Genomic DNA, 17181 nt, shown 5'->3' with positions numbered 1-17181 from the left:
TTATAATGTTGGCGGTGATTCTCAAATAAATGCGAAAAACCGTAATTTATGACTAGCATCTTTTTCCAGCCGAAATTGCAAAAGGTTGAAAATCAAAGGTGTTCTTCAGTCATTTTTCACTTTGCTAGCTAGCAATAAGCTTAATATCGTCACTGTGGTTAAAAAAAGAGAGATATCGGGCCTAACGTCAGTTTTGCCAGTAAGTCCCCACAACGTGTAATCAAAGTGTAATCACCTGGTTCGCTATTTTGCACTGAAACCCGAATTCGGAAATTTTGGGTTAATAGCTACTGTCAACATAGTATCTCAAGTCCCCGTAATATTGGTTGCAGTGTAAAGTTAAGGTGTTTTGCTGGCTTTAAACGAAATCAGAAGGCTGGTAACTACATTTTATGATGGAAGAGCTTTTTCGATTAAATAAACCAGTTCACAATTATAATAAATGACTCTCTACAGAGTCTAAAACAGACTATTCTGTTGTTCTCGCCATTCGTTTAATTGTACAGCGATCATGACGTTACCAAACGAATTTCAGTTTACAACCAAACAAGAAGTTCGTTGTAAGAAACAACACAGCTTCGTTAAAATATGATTAAGTAAAAAAAAGGATGAAATCTGACGTATTTGGATGCCAATCTGGGTTATAGAATAATGAATGTAAAGCTTCAAGAGTCGTGTAATCTGTGCAAACTCAAATATGGCGGTTCATTCACGGCTGAAACTCTATTTGACAAGAATTGTTAAAAAATTCAGGAAAACCTTAAGAGAGCAATACCTTCAGTAATATTAATAGGCCTAAAGCCTAAAGCTAAAGCTTTCTCTGAACACGATACTGCAGTTTAAGACACGAAAGTTTGGTGAAAGCTTAAAGCTTACGCAAGGTGTGCGTTTGCGAGTTGTTGTTTCATCAAGATAGCGAGAAAGTGGCTCTATCAAGCTTTGTTGCCGTGGTTCGTTTGTGAAGAGTTTCAAATTAATAGCTGAAGGCAGATTTTGGTAAAATTTATTTGCCTTTTTCGTTGGCAGAAAGCCTTATTTTTCGCTGTGTCGATGTCCCCACAACGAATTTGCTCCGGTAATCCCTACGTGTCAAATGTAAAACCAACGGTAGTTAAGCGTTTATTACACAAAATTTAGTTTGCTGCTGTGTTAAATTTTTCCAGTTGCTTTAATCGATTCAGGCTAGCAATAGCCATTTTTGACTCAAATGCTTTCTTAGAAAGGACTGAAAACGCTCATAATTACCAAAATGACGTTCAAACTAAACTTTCGCGCGGTTTTCCACATAAAACAAACCACTCAGTGAAGTCAGTGTTGCTGTTATTTTCTTTTGCAAGCTTAAGAATTGGTTACAACATAACTGAATTTAAACCTTTTACAATGAAACAAAGAAATTTGTTTCGGAAAACAAGTAATCAAGGCTTCTCTTGACCAATAAAATATGGAACAAGGACCAAATCTGTTCTGAGTATTAAAGGAGGCAAATATGGCCGTCATGACGGCCCTCGACGCTTGAACAATGATTTGTCTGACAAAAACAACCCTTTGAAGGTGAATGACCAAACTCTAAGATTGTGGAAAGCTCTTCCTCGATGTACTTGTATCTAAAATGCAATTTTTGGAGGTTATTAACCATTAACAATAATTATTCAGCAACGAAGTGAGCTGCGTTGCGAGTTTTAATTAGGTTAGGCTTATTTTAGCCAGATCTGTTTTCTTGGGCTTCATGGTCGATTTAATTGCTCATCATATATGTTTCTTTAGACCTTGAAAATTTATTTCATTTTCAAAGCTGACCTGCTGATGTGCATTTTCTTTAAGAAAGTGTTATCTCTAAATGTCCCCACAACTCCATTTTGTGTAATATCTCTGCGACGTTCATTTTCTGGCATGAAACACGAAATCAGAGATTTTTTATCAAGAGTTCTGAAGTCCCCATAATGTTGGTTGCTGTGTAAAGACATAACACTTGCTTTTCACGAAAGCATAGTGGTGATGACTGATAGAAGAGCTTTTTCGTCTAAAGAAAGCTGTTAATAGCAACTGATGACTTTCGACGGAGTTATAGAACGAGTTGTTGTCGTCATTCTTGATCATTAATATTACGTTACCGAAAGTTGGTATGTGACTGAAAAACAAGAAGTTTGATCCAAAAGAAAACTAAGGTTTGTTAAAATGTGATTACATACGAAACAAGCACGAAATCAGACGGGTTTTGATACAATCTGGTTTGGAGAAATGAATTTAACCGCTGTGAAGGAGCAAATCAGTCTTTGAGCAACTGAGGACTATAAATGCATGTATGGCGGTAAATGCTTGTACGCCATTCGTTTGACATTAATTGTTGAGAAATTCAAACAACCTTAAATGAAGCTGATCTTCTAATTCAGACGAACGAGGAAAGCTCGTCCTCGATGTACTTCCTACACTGAATCGGATTCACAAAGGTTTATTTACAATTTAGTGAAGGTGTGAGCTGGGTTGCAAGTTCTTGCAGGTTCTTGTTATGTTAAACTTTACGGCGCCCGGTTTTTCTAAAGCCGATTAACCTAATCCAGGACAACGGCATTTGGGAGTAGAGAAATAAACTCCTTGGTTAATTTTTACTCTGGAATTAGCGTTAATCCGCTTTTGAACAACCGGGCTTTTTTTCTAGCCTGTCCCCACAAGGCACTTAGTGTAATCTCTGCGTTAATTTTCTTTTGATGAAACCTGAATTCTGAGATTTTAACTTTAGTGTCAAGTCCCCGTAATGCAGTTGAGTGCTGTGTTAAATGTATTTCCCGCAGCAACGAAACTGCACGAGAAAGTTCAGTGTACGATTTATTCACTATTCACTCATAACTTCCAAGTCTTGCCTCTAAAAGTTTAGCAGTTTCGGGAAGTTAATCAAATTAACTGTCCCAGTTATTCTCAAACTTCAACAAATGAAATAAGAAGTTTATCCTTTTAAGAACTTGTTTCAAGGCTTTACTACAGCATATAAGCAATGTTAGTTTACTAACCAACTATTATAAATGGTAAATGGTAGGGTAGACTTTCACATACCGGACAAAAGTGGCGGGAGACAAAGGACCATTGTTATTCCACAATTAGGCCTCGCTAATTAGGTGTTGTTAAGTTGGGGATGCAGGGATGGCGCAATGGTGAGTGCACCCGCCTCCCACCAATGTTGCCTGGGTTAGATTCCCAGACTCTGCGTCATATGTGGGTTGAGTTTGTTGGTTCTCTACTTTACATCGAGAAGTTTTCTCCACGTACTCTGGTTTGCCTTCTCCTCAAAAACCAACATTTGACTTGATTTGCGTTCATTGTTAATTTCAGTTTACAGCGTCCCCAATAGACCTCTTTAGCTTGTACATTTTGTTTACCCATTTCAGACCACGTGATGTTGTCAAGGGAATTTTCCTTTTGTTTTTTCATAAGTTATGCGTACATATTCACGTGCCTAGGACGACATTTGAAAGAAAGTTTTCCCTAGAGTAACATCACGTGGTCTGAAATGGGAAAACAAAATGTACAAGCTAAAGAGGTCTATTAGTTCTCCAGCTCTTGAACGACTTGACACTACTTTCCTTTTTTTTCGCTTTGTTCTTTTGTTTTGTGGACATTAGTTATTTTGGATACGGTATATGAAAGACCAGCCAAAATTTGTCACTATGTGGCCACCTCATCCTTTAATTTTAATTAAATTGAATCCATTCAAATAATTATCACATTTCACATGAATTATTGCAATCTCTTTGCTTGGATCTTGAGGTTGCTAAAATACCTAGGACAGGTGACCTTGCTTAATTTAAACTCGCTATCTTTTGGTGTACCTGTAGTTGCATCTGTAAACTTAAAGAACACTAGTTGGTTCCTTTTATTTATAAACCTTGTAAAGAATACATCTTATAGTATGTTGCTTGTTTGTTCTTTATCAGTTCATGTGAAGAAAGGAGTTGCCAGTAATTGCTTTGGTTGCTGTGGAACCATCCCCTGAATGAGCTAATTTTATTTTTATGACCTGGGTTCTTAAGAGTTTCTCTGTTGGTTATAAGAAAAATAGAAAACCTAAATCAACCATGGGTGGAGAGATTTGTGAGCTGATTTATAATGACCAACTTACTGAATGTTACTTGTATTTATTTTCGATTGGCCATGGTGGTGCCCCACGCTTGAGCAGTGGACTTTGGTGAGGGCTACAATGTATGTACCAGAGGTCACAATCCTGTCAATATATTTTTGCAAAACTGTGAAAAGCATAAGGGATCCAGTTTTGGTCAAAAGCATCTATCAATTCTTTGATAAAGAAACTGTACAAAAGCAGTTTGCCCTAAGTGGCTGACAAATCATAACAAAAATGTTATAAGACTCAAGAAAAAAGTTGTGATGGAAGCAAAGTGACCTATTACTCTCTCTTTCTTTTTTTTGTTGGGAACCAAGATCATTAAAAAATGATGAGAAGGCATAATTTAACCCATGGATGCTTAAAGTACCCATTGACAAGTAAAATCTTACCATAAGTCTCATTCTTTGGAATCAATGGGCTAAAAGTTATTACAAGGCTCATAACATGTGTAATCCTGCCATTTTGTCATGTTATTTTGCACAAGATGGGCCTTCACTGAAATCATTTTTTTTAATAAATCATCTTTGTCTTCATATGAGACCAGCATAACATTACAGTGTATATGGATCCTCATCAAAGTTGTCAACCAGAAATAACAGTGATCAAAGATCCTAGGAATACCAAGTTGCAAACAATGCTCTAATTGACTTGAATAAGGGAGAAAAATCAAGAAGAATAGGAAGGGATCTCTAAAAATAAATGCATGTATATATGTAAAACAAGAAACAAGGTTAGGATTTCCAGCTTCTGTAAAATAATATTCCAGCGTATCAAATGTTTGTTGGAGACTACAAAAAATCCCTTGTAGTTTTCAAGGTAAAAATAAACAAAGTCATTAACAATTATTAGCTAACAAATATACAGATTTCAACGAAAATTAATATTTTATTGCATGTACAAGTACTTTCACCCCACAGCTCTTTGTTTTTGTGATTCTCCATGACACAAGGTCCTCTGCTACAACAGCCTTCTTCACTTGCTTTCTTGTAAAATCACTATTTTAATGTTCTTCTCTTGTCTTTTAGTTCTCCAAATACCACTCTGCCTTCTTTCTAAGGTGAGCAAATTTTTTAATGCAAAATTACTATGCGATGGGATAATGACAGCAGACTGAATGCTTTGCTCATTTCCCACTCCAGGAGGCAAAGGTGATGATTTCCATCATATTCCCAGCCTACTGGGGATGATTCACACTGACTTGTGCATTAGACATAGGAATTAAGGTGACTGCACAGTTTTTAAGCACGTATACATTGTACTTCCATTGCTGACATATTTGTGCAGCTTTTGCCTGGAAGCTCAAACTTGGTCACTAATGAGTACCACCACAAAGATTTTTGACAGTTAATGTGTTCTGCAAGCTGTTACCATGGTAATGCATCTATATTGAAAGAAGGCCTAGAGGATGCTTCTACTTAATAATTATTTGCCAAAGGCGAGGTAAATATCCATGAAGAAAAACCGAGACAAAGTCAAGATTTTTATTCACCGAGCCTGATATGAATAATTGTTTTAGTATAATTATATATTACACTGTAGGTGATTACTTGAAAACTACCGGTATACATTTTCTTTAAAAGTCTTAATTTCTTTGTCTGTCACCTTGACAAAAGGGCTTAGGTGATTATCGTGTAATAATCACCTCAAGGGCAACCAATCAACACAAAGAATTTTCAATAATCACCTGGGTAAGAATATTATACACTGTACTTATCCTTATTATGCAAAATTCACTCATACATTTTGGCAGCATTTGCTTCCTAAAGTTGGCTCCAACCAATTTCACCACTTTAAAAAGACCTTCTTATTAGAAGTTTTAAAATTAATCGAGTGTCATAAAACCAAAACCAAAGTAATTACTGTGGCCAATCAAAAAGGACAGAGGCAATCCAGTAAACCAATCAAAACTTGAAGTAATTACACGTAGCCGGCACAAAGTGCAGGAAAATGTGCATGCGCCAGCCCCGAATGGTTGAAAGTGGCGTGAGAACTTGAACCAATCACTGCGTGAAGTAATGCAATTAAGCAAACCAATTCACTAAATACTTTCAAGACTCAATTGAAAACTGCCCTATCACGCGTAACAGCAATGCTATGGTACCATGTGAAACACCAATTATTTTGCACCACGCATCTCATACTGCGCATAACATTGCGACTTCATAGATGGCGGCAAAGCCGCTTTTGCTGTTCAAGAGCTTTTACGTGCAATCATGATAACTCTTCTCGGTTAGAGACGGTACCTATTAATTCAAAGGTATTTTTGCACGGTTTCCTGAATATGCGGGAAAACCAGATCTTAACAAGTGTTATTGAAATCCAAAAAGAAAATTGGGGGTAACCACGCATTTTTCGAAGATAATTAATCAACAACATTTGTAAAAAGCTCAAAAATACAAAGCAATGTATGGCTTTCTTTGCCAAATTGAAATTTCATTATCTCTGAAAAATACATGGTTACCCCCAATTTTCTTTTTGGATACCAAGAGCACTTATTTAGTTCTCCTTTCTCTGCCTAGTTTTGAACCGCCGAAAAATATCACTGTATTAAGAAGCACCGCCAATAGGAAATCCGAGTATTTCGAGATGCGCAGAATGTATGCGCAATAACAATAGTAGGCACCGTCCTTAAGAAGGTGTTGTTTTGGAACTCGCCCCAGTCCTCTCACAGAAATTGATCACTTTGCCATCCACTCATTATCGTGTTGCAAAGAAACGAGTATCATGTGACCCCCATCTTAAACGGTTTTATTCACTCGTAATAGGTACACGAAAGACGTCTTTTAAGGAGAAAAAAAGTTGGGTAGTAGAAGTTGTAGTATTTACCTATACCAATACTGCATTTGGTGATGACTGTAGCATCCAATTTGCTTACATTTCTTTGAAAGATTGAGCAATTTGAAATCACTTTCTTAAAGATTATAGCCCAGACAAACTAGCAGTTTGTATTCAGTAGCTTTTGCTATATAACAACAATTTTTCCGGTTGATCTAGTTTCGAACGCTTCTCGGAAAATTTGGTAAAAAACACTTAGAACAAAGGGCATGCAGCGCGAAAACAAGCATGGTGACCCCATCTTTTTATTGCATTTTTTAAATGCCCTGTGTATGAATATCAATTGTGCCAAGTTTGAAAAAAAATCTGGATAGTATGTCATTTTCATGGGAATTACCTTAACAAAATGTGCCCACTATTCTGATGCATAGGTCACAATTGGCAACATGAATGCTCTCCAAATCACCCTACAGGTATATTTCTAGGCTTTTGTAAGTTATATGCTTTTACTTTGCCACTAAAATGCTCAATTTTAATGCTCCTTCCCCACTTAAATGCTTGGTCTCCCCCTAAACAGTTACTACAATGAACACTAACTAAAATGCTCACTTCGTGCACACTATACATAGGCTGATAAGGCAGGAGTGTCGGTGAATGTTTTTAATTTGAATATTAACACAACTGTAGTTAGCGTCACAAAAACGTACAACACAAGTGATTAGTACGGCAAGTTAACAATATATGATATTTGAAATGTAAGTGACGGAAAGTTATTCTTTGTTGTAACAGTAGTTATTGCTGTTTTAGGAGTAAAGTCATTAAAGATTTAAAGATTGCAACATAGGTGATGTTTCAATGTAATCTTCTAAGGATTGTTCTCGTCGGTTTTGTCGTAAAACTGTCATTTTCTCTGAGAAAATATTTTTCTGCCTACATCTATCTTGGGGACTTAAAGGGTGACGTTTAAATCCTAAATTGAACTTTTTGAAGAAAACTAAGCCATCAAGTCAAATATTATTTGCTTAAAGTTAAAGCATACCTTTTAAGATGAGTTGTTGTGAGCATTTCTTGGGTTTGGATCAGCATGATTATTTCAAAGATTAAAAGACAACGAAAATCTCTGCGACACAGCCATTACCGGTGGTCTACCGGAGGCAAAAACCAACAGACTGCTGACCATAAGGGACATTAATGGCTCACTCGTCTCAAATCTTGTAGCCTCTGTCCACGGTCTCTCTTCTCTGCCCCCTCAGTCGATGGACGCAGACAAGAAAGAAATTGGGAACGAGGTTGCTCTAATATGATGAAGGTGGAGTGGCTCTTTTTCCATCGTTCGTTTATTTCATTCATTGCGGATTCATAGAATTTTAATTCTGTAGCATAGTCGCGGTAGGAATGTTCTGGGGTAATCCACAAATTGTGGAAAAAATCAACGCATTCAGTACCCTGTTTTGATGAACTCGTAATTCAAAAGCACCATGAAACAAGACCAGTATCATTCAGCATATGGGCTCCAAACTTAAGCCAGTGGTGGCTGAGTTTCTTTAAGAGAGAATTTTTTAGTATAATGTTTTGCGTTAGTTGGTACCGTTTTATGCTTTGTTCGTTTTATGTCTTTATGCAAGTTTAAAACACGGGTCACATTCCACAGGCCACTCGTTACAGATCATTGTTTTACCCAAAGCAATTCAAAACCTTCAACTTGGCTAACTTAGGCCTAAACATTGTTTATAGGCCTAATGAGGTCTAATGAGGCCCAAGTTTCGAATTAGTAATGGTTTTGTAAAAGTGAGCCGTGAAAAGTGGCCTGCACTTTAAATCTGTCGGAAGAACAGCCCACAGTGTTTTTTAAAGGCACTAGATGAAATAGAAAGTCAAATACACATAAGACGCTCTTTTTCTTTCGTCGATTCACTTATATTCCAGTAACTTCCATTATAGTAAACACTTAAATTTTTTCCTTGAGTGGAAGTTCATAAGAACCTGAAAATTCTTTATTGACTCTGAGCCTTTGAGGCTTCAATTTCCACGAGTACTGAAGAATTCTAACGCATCCAGTATGGCAGTTAGGATAGGGATTCATATGCTGTTTGCAGCTGTTTATCGGTCATTCCTATAGAATTCCAAGCTTCTTAAGTCTTGCCTTTTTTGCATATGTGGAAAATTCCCAAAAAGAACTGGGAATTCATTTCACAGGGATTGAATTGCACTGGTGGTTTTCACAATTTATATTAAAGAAAGAATGTTTTATTTCAGATGACTGGAACCAGGTGCAACTCCTGAAAGCGACTTAGGAACGACATTATGGTATCGCATAAAACACCAGTTGGAGCTGAAGAAGATAATGTCCCAGATCTCTGGAAACGAGCAAAATCACTCAGTCTACAGATACGAATCTCTCTCTACTGTGACAAATTATGTCTACCAATTTCTTTGCTCAGCATTCATAGGAAAGCTTCTTGGATATCAGATGTCATATCATCAGTTACCCTCTCCAAGACAGTGGGTTTGTCAAGCCAGTGTCAGAGGGCTTCACAAAAGGACTCTATTCAAAGGATCTACTTGTAACCAGGAGGAATAAATGAAAGGTGGCAATGGACAAATGCCTCGCTGTTGGAGCTATACTTAGTGACTTCCAGAAGGCCTTTGATACTGTTTAATTCTTAAAACTCTACTAGCTAAGCTATATGCGAGCAGAGGAAGTTGCTATGTATCTTTATGTAAGAGAATAAAAATGACATGAAATGAATAAAACTTATCGCAATAATTGATATTCCAGACTCCCTCCATCAGTGGTTTATATTGAATAAATTATTTAACCGACAGACAACAATATACAGAGATAAACATCCCAATATCTGACTTCCTACTCAGTTCAAGGCGGCATGATGACTTTCCTGACTGTGCATGGAATGTTTCTTTATATGTTCGCAGATGAAATCACAGTTTACACTACTGGTTCAAATGTTGACAGAGCTAGTGCTTTCTAAATGACTTGATGACACATATGTTCAAGTTGAGCTCTATAAACTAATTATCCACCCTTCAAAGACTGAAGTCAGGATATTGAAAAGACAGAACTTTGTAGGCCCAATGCAAACCCTATATTTTAGCTCCAGATGTATAAATTTGTTAATACCACAATACGTCTGGCTGTCACTACTGGCAACGATTTCTGTTGGCATGCTCATGTAGATGTAATTTAAAGCTTCATTTTCTAAAAGGTGGGTGCCCTCAGGCGAACGTCATATCGACCAAAGTCGGTCTTGGAAAAAATCTCTTTTGAAACCATTCTAGCTGGTGTCACTTATCAGTGCAATATGCACTATCAGCCTGGGGGAATTGCTCTCAGTACGTGCTGCAAAGTCTAGACCATATTCATGCTTGTGCATGCTGTATAATTTTTCATCTCCCGGATAAACTAGATGTTGACAGGTTATGCCTTTCTAGTTTTAATTGGCTTCCTATCTACTATCTATATAAAAGACTTAAGACGGAATCCACCAGAAGTTCGAGTAACAAATGGACAAAACCCTAGTACCAAGATTATATAATCGTATTGCAAACTTCTGTAAGACTGTTTTAAATATGTTCTCAAAAATAATCATTTCTAGCAACACCAAACGTCAAAAACAACTGTTGAACTTCGTAAGAAACACTTGAAAGTACTGGTGAAATGAAACTGATGATGAACTTTTACCTGTTTTTGCACAATTGCTCTGAACTTTGAAATTCAATTTCTCTCGTTCCAATGGGAAATTGTTTTCGGTGTTACTTCAGCAATTATTTATATCTTTAGCTCAAAGAAAATGTAAAAAGGACTATAAAATACTTAACATTATTCTGGTACCAGATTTTTGTCTACTATAAACTGAAATTGCTCGATTTTCTATCGGATTTCGTCTTAAATATTTTATGGAAAGTGTTTAAGGTCTATACAGGATCTCCCCCTGGTCAGATGTTAGAGTTATTTTCAAAATCAAGTAAAACACTGACAAGATTTAGAAAGTATTAAGTTAAGTTTTGAAATCATGGCAGGTATAAGCGCCAATTTAGCAGTAACAAAAGGAATGGTATTAGACCCCTTTGCTTTGCGATACCGGTGCACTGTTCATAACTACGATGATCTCAAAACCTAACTTGCTTCATTTCCGCAGTCCGAATGTGTGTCTTCAATACATTATTCCTTCACCATATCATCGACGGGTTAAGTTACATACTCCCAAAAAAACTACCGAAACTGCTCAAAACGCTTGGAAATGACTCCTTTGTCACAAAATTGCATTCGGAAGGCTAAAAAGAAGCTAAAAGAACGTTGTTCGCAAGTTTCTCATCTCAGTGCGATTTTGACTTAATGAGGAACTTTACTGCGTTTTTTTCTTAAAAACTGCCCAAAACGCTTCCAAATGATTGTTTGCACACAAAGTTTAGTCTTAAGGCTCAAAGCAGGTGTTTTTCACTAGTTTCCTATCTTAGTTTGATTTATACGGAAAGAGGAATTTTCGTGGTTTTTGCTAAAAAACTACTCAGACCCTGTTAAATGGCACATTCTAAAAAAAGTGGAGTTTTCAGGTTGAAACGAAGATTTTTTACAAGTTTCCACTCTCAATACGATTTTTACCAATTAACAAAGTTTTTCAGTATTTGACCTCAAAACACTTCCAAACACCAAGTGGCAATTTTCCCAAAAAGAAATGTGTTTTCAGGATCAAACGGTCGTACTTTACAAGTTTCCCATGTCATTGCTATTTTGACCAAGCGAGAAAGTTTCTCCTCCAAAAGTACTCAATTTTCTTCCAAACGGCCGTTTAAAAATAATTTGCGTTTTGACACTGTGAAACAAAATTTTTTGGCAACTTTATATAGTTTACAGTTCAACTTCAGGATTTATATACAGCACATATCACAGAGTCTCGTGGCAGTTTACAATACTTTCTTTAGTGAGTGAGATCGGACATTATCTTGTGAAAGCGCCGCGCCTCCAGCAGCCACCATGAGTCCATGTTTGATCTCACCCACCTACCCAACCCAAGCGTGTATGTGGAAGGAGGACGGACCACAATAGCGGGGGTCTCTCCCCTACTCTACAAGAACAGTGTGGGGGCTCTCTGACGTTTCACAGTGGTCAGTGCTAGTTTGACTGAACGAGAAACGTCTTGCCAAGGTTTATGGAAGAGGACTTCTCAAAATTCTGCAAAATGACAGTTTTTAGAAAAATTTTGGTTTTGAGAGTAAAACTAGTGGTTTACGCAAGTTTCCAACTTCACTGCATTTTTTTCTTAGGTTCTACCTCTAAAACAGCTTAAAACGCTTTCAAATGACTGTTGCGTTTTGAAACTTAAGTGAACATTTTGGATTATTTTCTCCATCTTATTTTAATGTCGACCAAATGATGTATTTTAGCTCAAATACTACTCGGACCCTGTTAAATGGCAGTTTCTACAAACAGTGGAGTTTTCAGGTTAAAAAACGAAGATTTTTAAAAAAAAAATTGCATCTCAGTACGATTTCTACGAAATAACGAACTTTTTGAAGATTTTACTTCAAATCTCATCATCCAAACACCAAATGACAGTTTTCACAAACGGTTGCGTTTTCAGGCTCAAACGGTCGTTTTTGACAAGTTTTCCATGTCATTGCTATTTTGACCTAATGAGGAAGTTTTCCTCCAGAAGTACTCAAACCTCTTCCAAATGACAGTTCTCACAAAAAAAAAAGTGTTTTCACGCTGAAACAAAACTTTCTCACAATTTATATAGTTTATTTTAAGTTCCCCATCTCAGTGTGATTGTTACCGAAAGAGGAAGTCTTTTTGACAAAAAGTTACGTATTGAGAGGGTCGTGAAGGGGGGTCCTAATCCCATTTCCCACCAAATTGTTTTTTTCAAATCCCAGCTCAAGTTCCCACAATCCCAGCCTGTGTTGCTCAAATTGAAATCCCATTCCCATTTTTCTATTGTTTTTGTTTCATGAATCCCAGTCCCAGTGCACAAAATCTCATTTTCCAGCCTCTAAAAAAGGCAAATCCCAGCTCCCATTTTACCCCTTCACGACCCTCTATTGAGGCTCAAAGAAACAGTCTTGACAAGTTCCTCTTCTTATTGCAATTTTGACAGAATAACAATCGTTTTGAGGTTGTGTCGCCAAAAAAGTTGTCAAATGGCAATTTTTACAATAAGGTAGGTTTTTAGGCTAAAAGGCGCCGGCACTGTTTACAAATTCCCAACTAGGTACGATTCCGAAGGAATAAGAAAGCTTTTGGCGTTTTCGGTCCGAAAGTCCTCACGAAAAGTGACTTTTGACAATAAAGCGGACGTTTTTGAGAAGTATCAATGTTAGTGGCATTTTTACCAAGTGAGGACCTTTTACAGGCTTTAAATCCAAAAATCCTAAAAATCCTTCCAAAAAGCAGTCTTCAGAAAAAAGTCACTGAGGCTCAAACGGAGAGTTTTCATAGGTTTTGCAACTTGGTTTGATTTCGACCAAATGAGGAATTTTCGAGCTTTCTGCTCAAAATACTCAGACCTTGTTAAATGGCAGTATTAACAAATGTAAAGTCGAGTTTTCAGGTTCAAACGAAGCACTGTTTTTCGAGTTTCCCATCTCTTGTGTTATTTCTACCCAAAGAGGAAGTACTTTTCACAAAACATTGCGTATTGAGGCTGCAAGTAACGTTTTTGACAAGTTGCTTTTCTTATTGCAATTTTGACTCAATATCGATCTTTTTGGGGTTTGCTTGCCAAGACAGCTAAAAACGCTGGCAAATGGCAATTTTTACAATAAGGTGAGCCTTTAAGCTCAAGAGAGCGCTATTTACAAATTTCCCCACCACGAACAATTTCGAAGGAATAAGAAAGCTTTTGAGGCTTTTGCTCCAAAAGTCCTAAAATTGCTCCCAAATGTCAATTTTCCCAAAAAGTGAGTCTTGACGATGAAACGGACAAGTTTGCCTTGTCAGTGCAATTTTGGTCGAATGAGGTTTTCTTGCCAAGACAGCTAAAAACGTTGGCAAAGGGCAATTTTTACAATAAGGTTGGATTTTGGGAGAAAGCTGTTTACAAATTTCCCAAACCCGAGCAGCTTTGAAGGAATAAGACAGCTTTTGAGGCTTTTGCTCTAAAAGTCTTAAAATTACTCCCAAATGTCAATTTTCACAAAAAATGAGGTTTGACGATGAAACGGACGTTTCTAACAAGTATCTAATGTCCGCGGCATTTTTACCGAGTGACGACCTTTTGGAGACTCTTACTTAAAAGCTCCTGAAAACGCTTCCAAAAAGCAGTTATGAGAAAAAAGTTACCTTTTGAGGCTAAATCGATCGTTTTCGACAGGATTACCATGTCAGTGTAATTTCGACCGATTAAGGAAGGTATTCTTCCAAAATCACTCCAACCTCCTCCAAATGGCTGTTCTCACAAAAGATTACGTTTTGACGCTGAAACAAACGTTTTTGACAAGTTTCCGTTCTCTTTTCATTATTGGGTGGACGAGAAACGTTTTGCCGAGGTTTTCGGCCGAAGACTACTCAAAATGCTGCAAAATGGCAGTTTTAATTTCACAAAGAGTTGCATTTTGAGGCTGGACATAACGTCTTTTACAAGTTTGCCATGTCAGTGCAATTTTTGTCGAATGCATGTTGGCTTTCCAAGACAGCTAAAAACGTTGGCAAATGGCAATTTTTACAATAAGGTTGGATTTTGGGAGAGAGCTGTTTACAAATTTCCCAACCCCGAGCAGTTTTGAAGGAATAAGATAGCTTTTGAGGCTTTTGCTCCAAAAGTCCTAAAATTGCTCCCAAATGTCAATTTTCACAAAAAGTGAGTTTTGACGATGAAACGGACGTTTCTCACAAGTATCTGATGTCCGTGGCATTTTTACTGAGTGAAGACCTTTTGGAAGACTTTTCCTCCAAAACGTCTGAAAATGCTTCCAAAAGGCAGTTTTGAGAAAAAAGTTACGTTTTGAGGCTAATCGATCGTTTTCGACAGGATTACCATGTCAGTGCAATTTTGACCGATTGAAAAAGGTGTACTTCCAAAATCACTCCAACCTCCTCCAAATGGCAGTGCTCACAAAAAAATTGCGATTTGACGCTGAAACAAACGTTTTTGACAAATTTCCCTTCTCTTTTCATTATTGGATGCACGAGAAACGTTTTGCCGAGGTTTTTGGTCGAAGACTGCTCAAAATGCTGCAAAATGGAAGTTTTAATTTCACAAGCAGTTGTATTTTGAGGCTGAACATAACGTCTTTTACAAGTTTGCCATGTCAGTGCAAGTTTTTTCGAAGGAGGAACCTTTTTGAGGTTTTGTCTCCAACAATTCTCAAAACGCAGCCAACGAGAAAAATTTGTGTTTTGAGGGTAAAAGGAAGGTTCTCGACATGTTTTCCACCTCACCTCATTTTAACACAATGAGGTCCTTTGTTAGGCGTTTGCTCCAAAACTGCTCAAAAGGCTTCTAAGTGACTGTTTTCCAAGAAAGGTGCGTTCTGAGGCTCAAGCTGACGTTTTTCATAGCTTTCGCAACTTGGTTTGATTTGGACCAAATGAGGAATTTTCGAGGTTTTTCCTCAAAATATACTCAGAACTTGTTAAATGGCAGTTTCCACAAATGTAAAGTCGAGTTGTCAGGTTCGAACGAAGGTTTGTATTCGAGTTTCCCATCTCTTGTGTTATTTCTACCCAAAGAGAAAGTTTTTTAGACAAAACGTTGTGTATTTAGGCTGCAAGTACCATTTTTGACAAGTTGCTCTTCTCATTGAAAGTTTGACTCAATACCGATCTTTTTGGCGTTTTCTTGCCAAGACAGCTAAAAATGTTGGCAAAATGGCAAATAGCAATTTTTATAATAAGGTGGGCTTTTAGGCTCAAGAGTGTGCTGTTTCCAAATTTCCCAACCCAGAGCAATTTCGAAGGAATAAGAAAGCTTTTGAGGCTTTTGCTCCAAATGTCCTAAAATTTCTCCCAAATGTCAATTTTCACAAAAAGTGAGTTTTGACGATGAAACGGACGTTTCTCACAAGTATCTAATGTCCGTGGCACTTTTACTGAGTGACGACCTCTTGAAGACTCTTACCTGAAAGCTCCTGAAAACGCTTCCAAAAAGCAGTTTTGAGACAAAAGTTACCTTTTGAGGCTAAATCGATCGTTTTCGACAAGATTATCATGTCAGTGCAATTTCGACCGATTGAAGAAGGTATTCTTCCAAAATCACTCCAACCTCCTCGAAATGGCAGTTCTCACAAAAAAATTGCGTGTTGACGCAAGTTTCCCTTCTCTTTTCATAATTTCATGAACAAGAAACGTTTTGCCGAGGTTTTCGGTCGAAGACTGCTCAAAATGTTGCAAAGTTGCAGTTTTTACAAAGAGTTGTATTTTGAGGCTGAACATAACGTATTTTACAAGTCTGCCATGTAAGTGCAATTTTTGTGGAATCAGGAACCTTTTTGAGGTTTTGTCTCCAACAATTCTCAAAACGCCGCCGATGAGAAAAATTTGTTTTGTGGGTGAAAGGATCGGTTTCGACAAATTTTCCACCTCACCTCATTTTAACGTAATGGGGTCTTTGGTTAGGCTTTTGCTCCAAAACTGCTCAAAAGGCTTTCAAATGACTTTTCGCACAGAAATGTGCGTTTTGAGGCTCAAACGGACGTTTTTCATAGCCTTGGCAACTTGGTTTGATTTCGGCCAAATGAGGAATTTTCGAGGTTTTTCCTCAAAACCTACTCAGACCTTGCTAAATGGCAGTTTCCACAAATGTAAAGTCGAGTTTTCAGGTTTAAACGAAGGATAGTTTTACAAATTTTCCATTTCAGTGTTACTTCTACCCAAAGAGGAAGGTTTTTTTGAAAAAAGTTGCGTATTTAGGCTGCAAGTACCATTTTTGACAAGTTGCTCTTCTCATTGAAATTTTGACTGAATAAGGATCTCTTTTTGAGGTTTTCTTGCGAAGACAGCTCAAGACGTTGGCAAATGACAATTTTTACAATGATGAGGCATTTTAGGCTCAAGAGATCGCTGTTTACAAATTTCTTAACTCTGAGCAATTTCGAAGGAATAAGAAGCTTTTTAAATCTTTTGTCCTTTGGCCATTTCAATTTCAACAGGAAAAGAAACAAACAGTGGTTACAAACATTTTCATTTTATACTTGACGTTTCGTATGTTGCAGCATACATCATCAGAAGTGACGGTTTTAAAACGTTACACTGAATTTAAAAAAACTAGAGCGAGGAACGGGTGACAGTTAATAACAAAAATCGTAACTTCCGGTAGTCGATTCTTCCGGAAGAA

General features: G+C 37.3%; 1 long non-coding RNA gene across 1 annotated transcript; it reads left to right on the top strand.

The window, feature by feature from the left end:
* The first annotated feature begins 2090 nt into the window (after positions 1-2090).
* Positions 2091-9596, top strand: LOC137969813 (uncharacterized). The gene is made up of 3 exons (XR_011116729.1): positions 2091-2165; positions 5140-5171; positions 9146-9596. It is a non-coding gene; the product is annotated as an uncharacterized lncRNA (long non-coding RNA).
* The last annotated feature ends 7585 nt before the right edge of the window (positions 9597-17181 follow it).

This window comes from Montipora foliosa, chromosome 9 (genome assembly GCF_036669935.1).
Source record: "Montipora foliosa isolate CH-2021 chromosome 9, ASM3666993v2, whole genome shotgun sequence".
Lineage (NCBI taxonomy): Eukaryota > Metazoa > Cnidaria > Anthozoa > Scleractinia > Acroporidae > Montipora > Montipora foliosa.
Note: the sequence above shows the minus strand (reverse complement) of the source record. Positions and strands in the feature narration are given on the sequence as shown.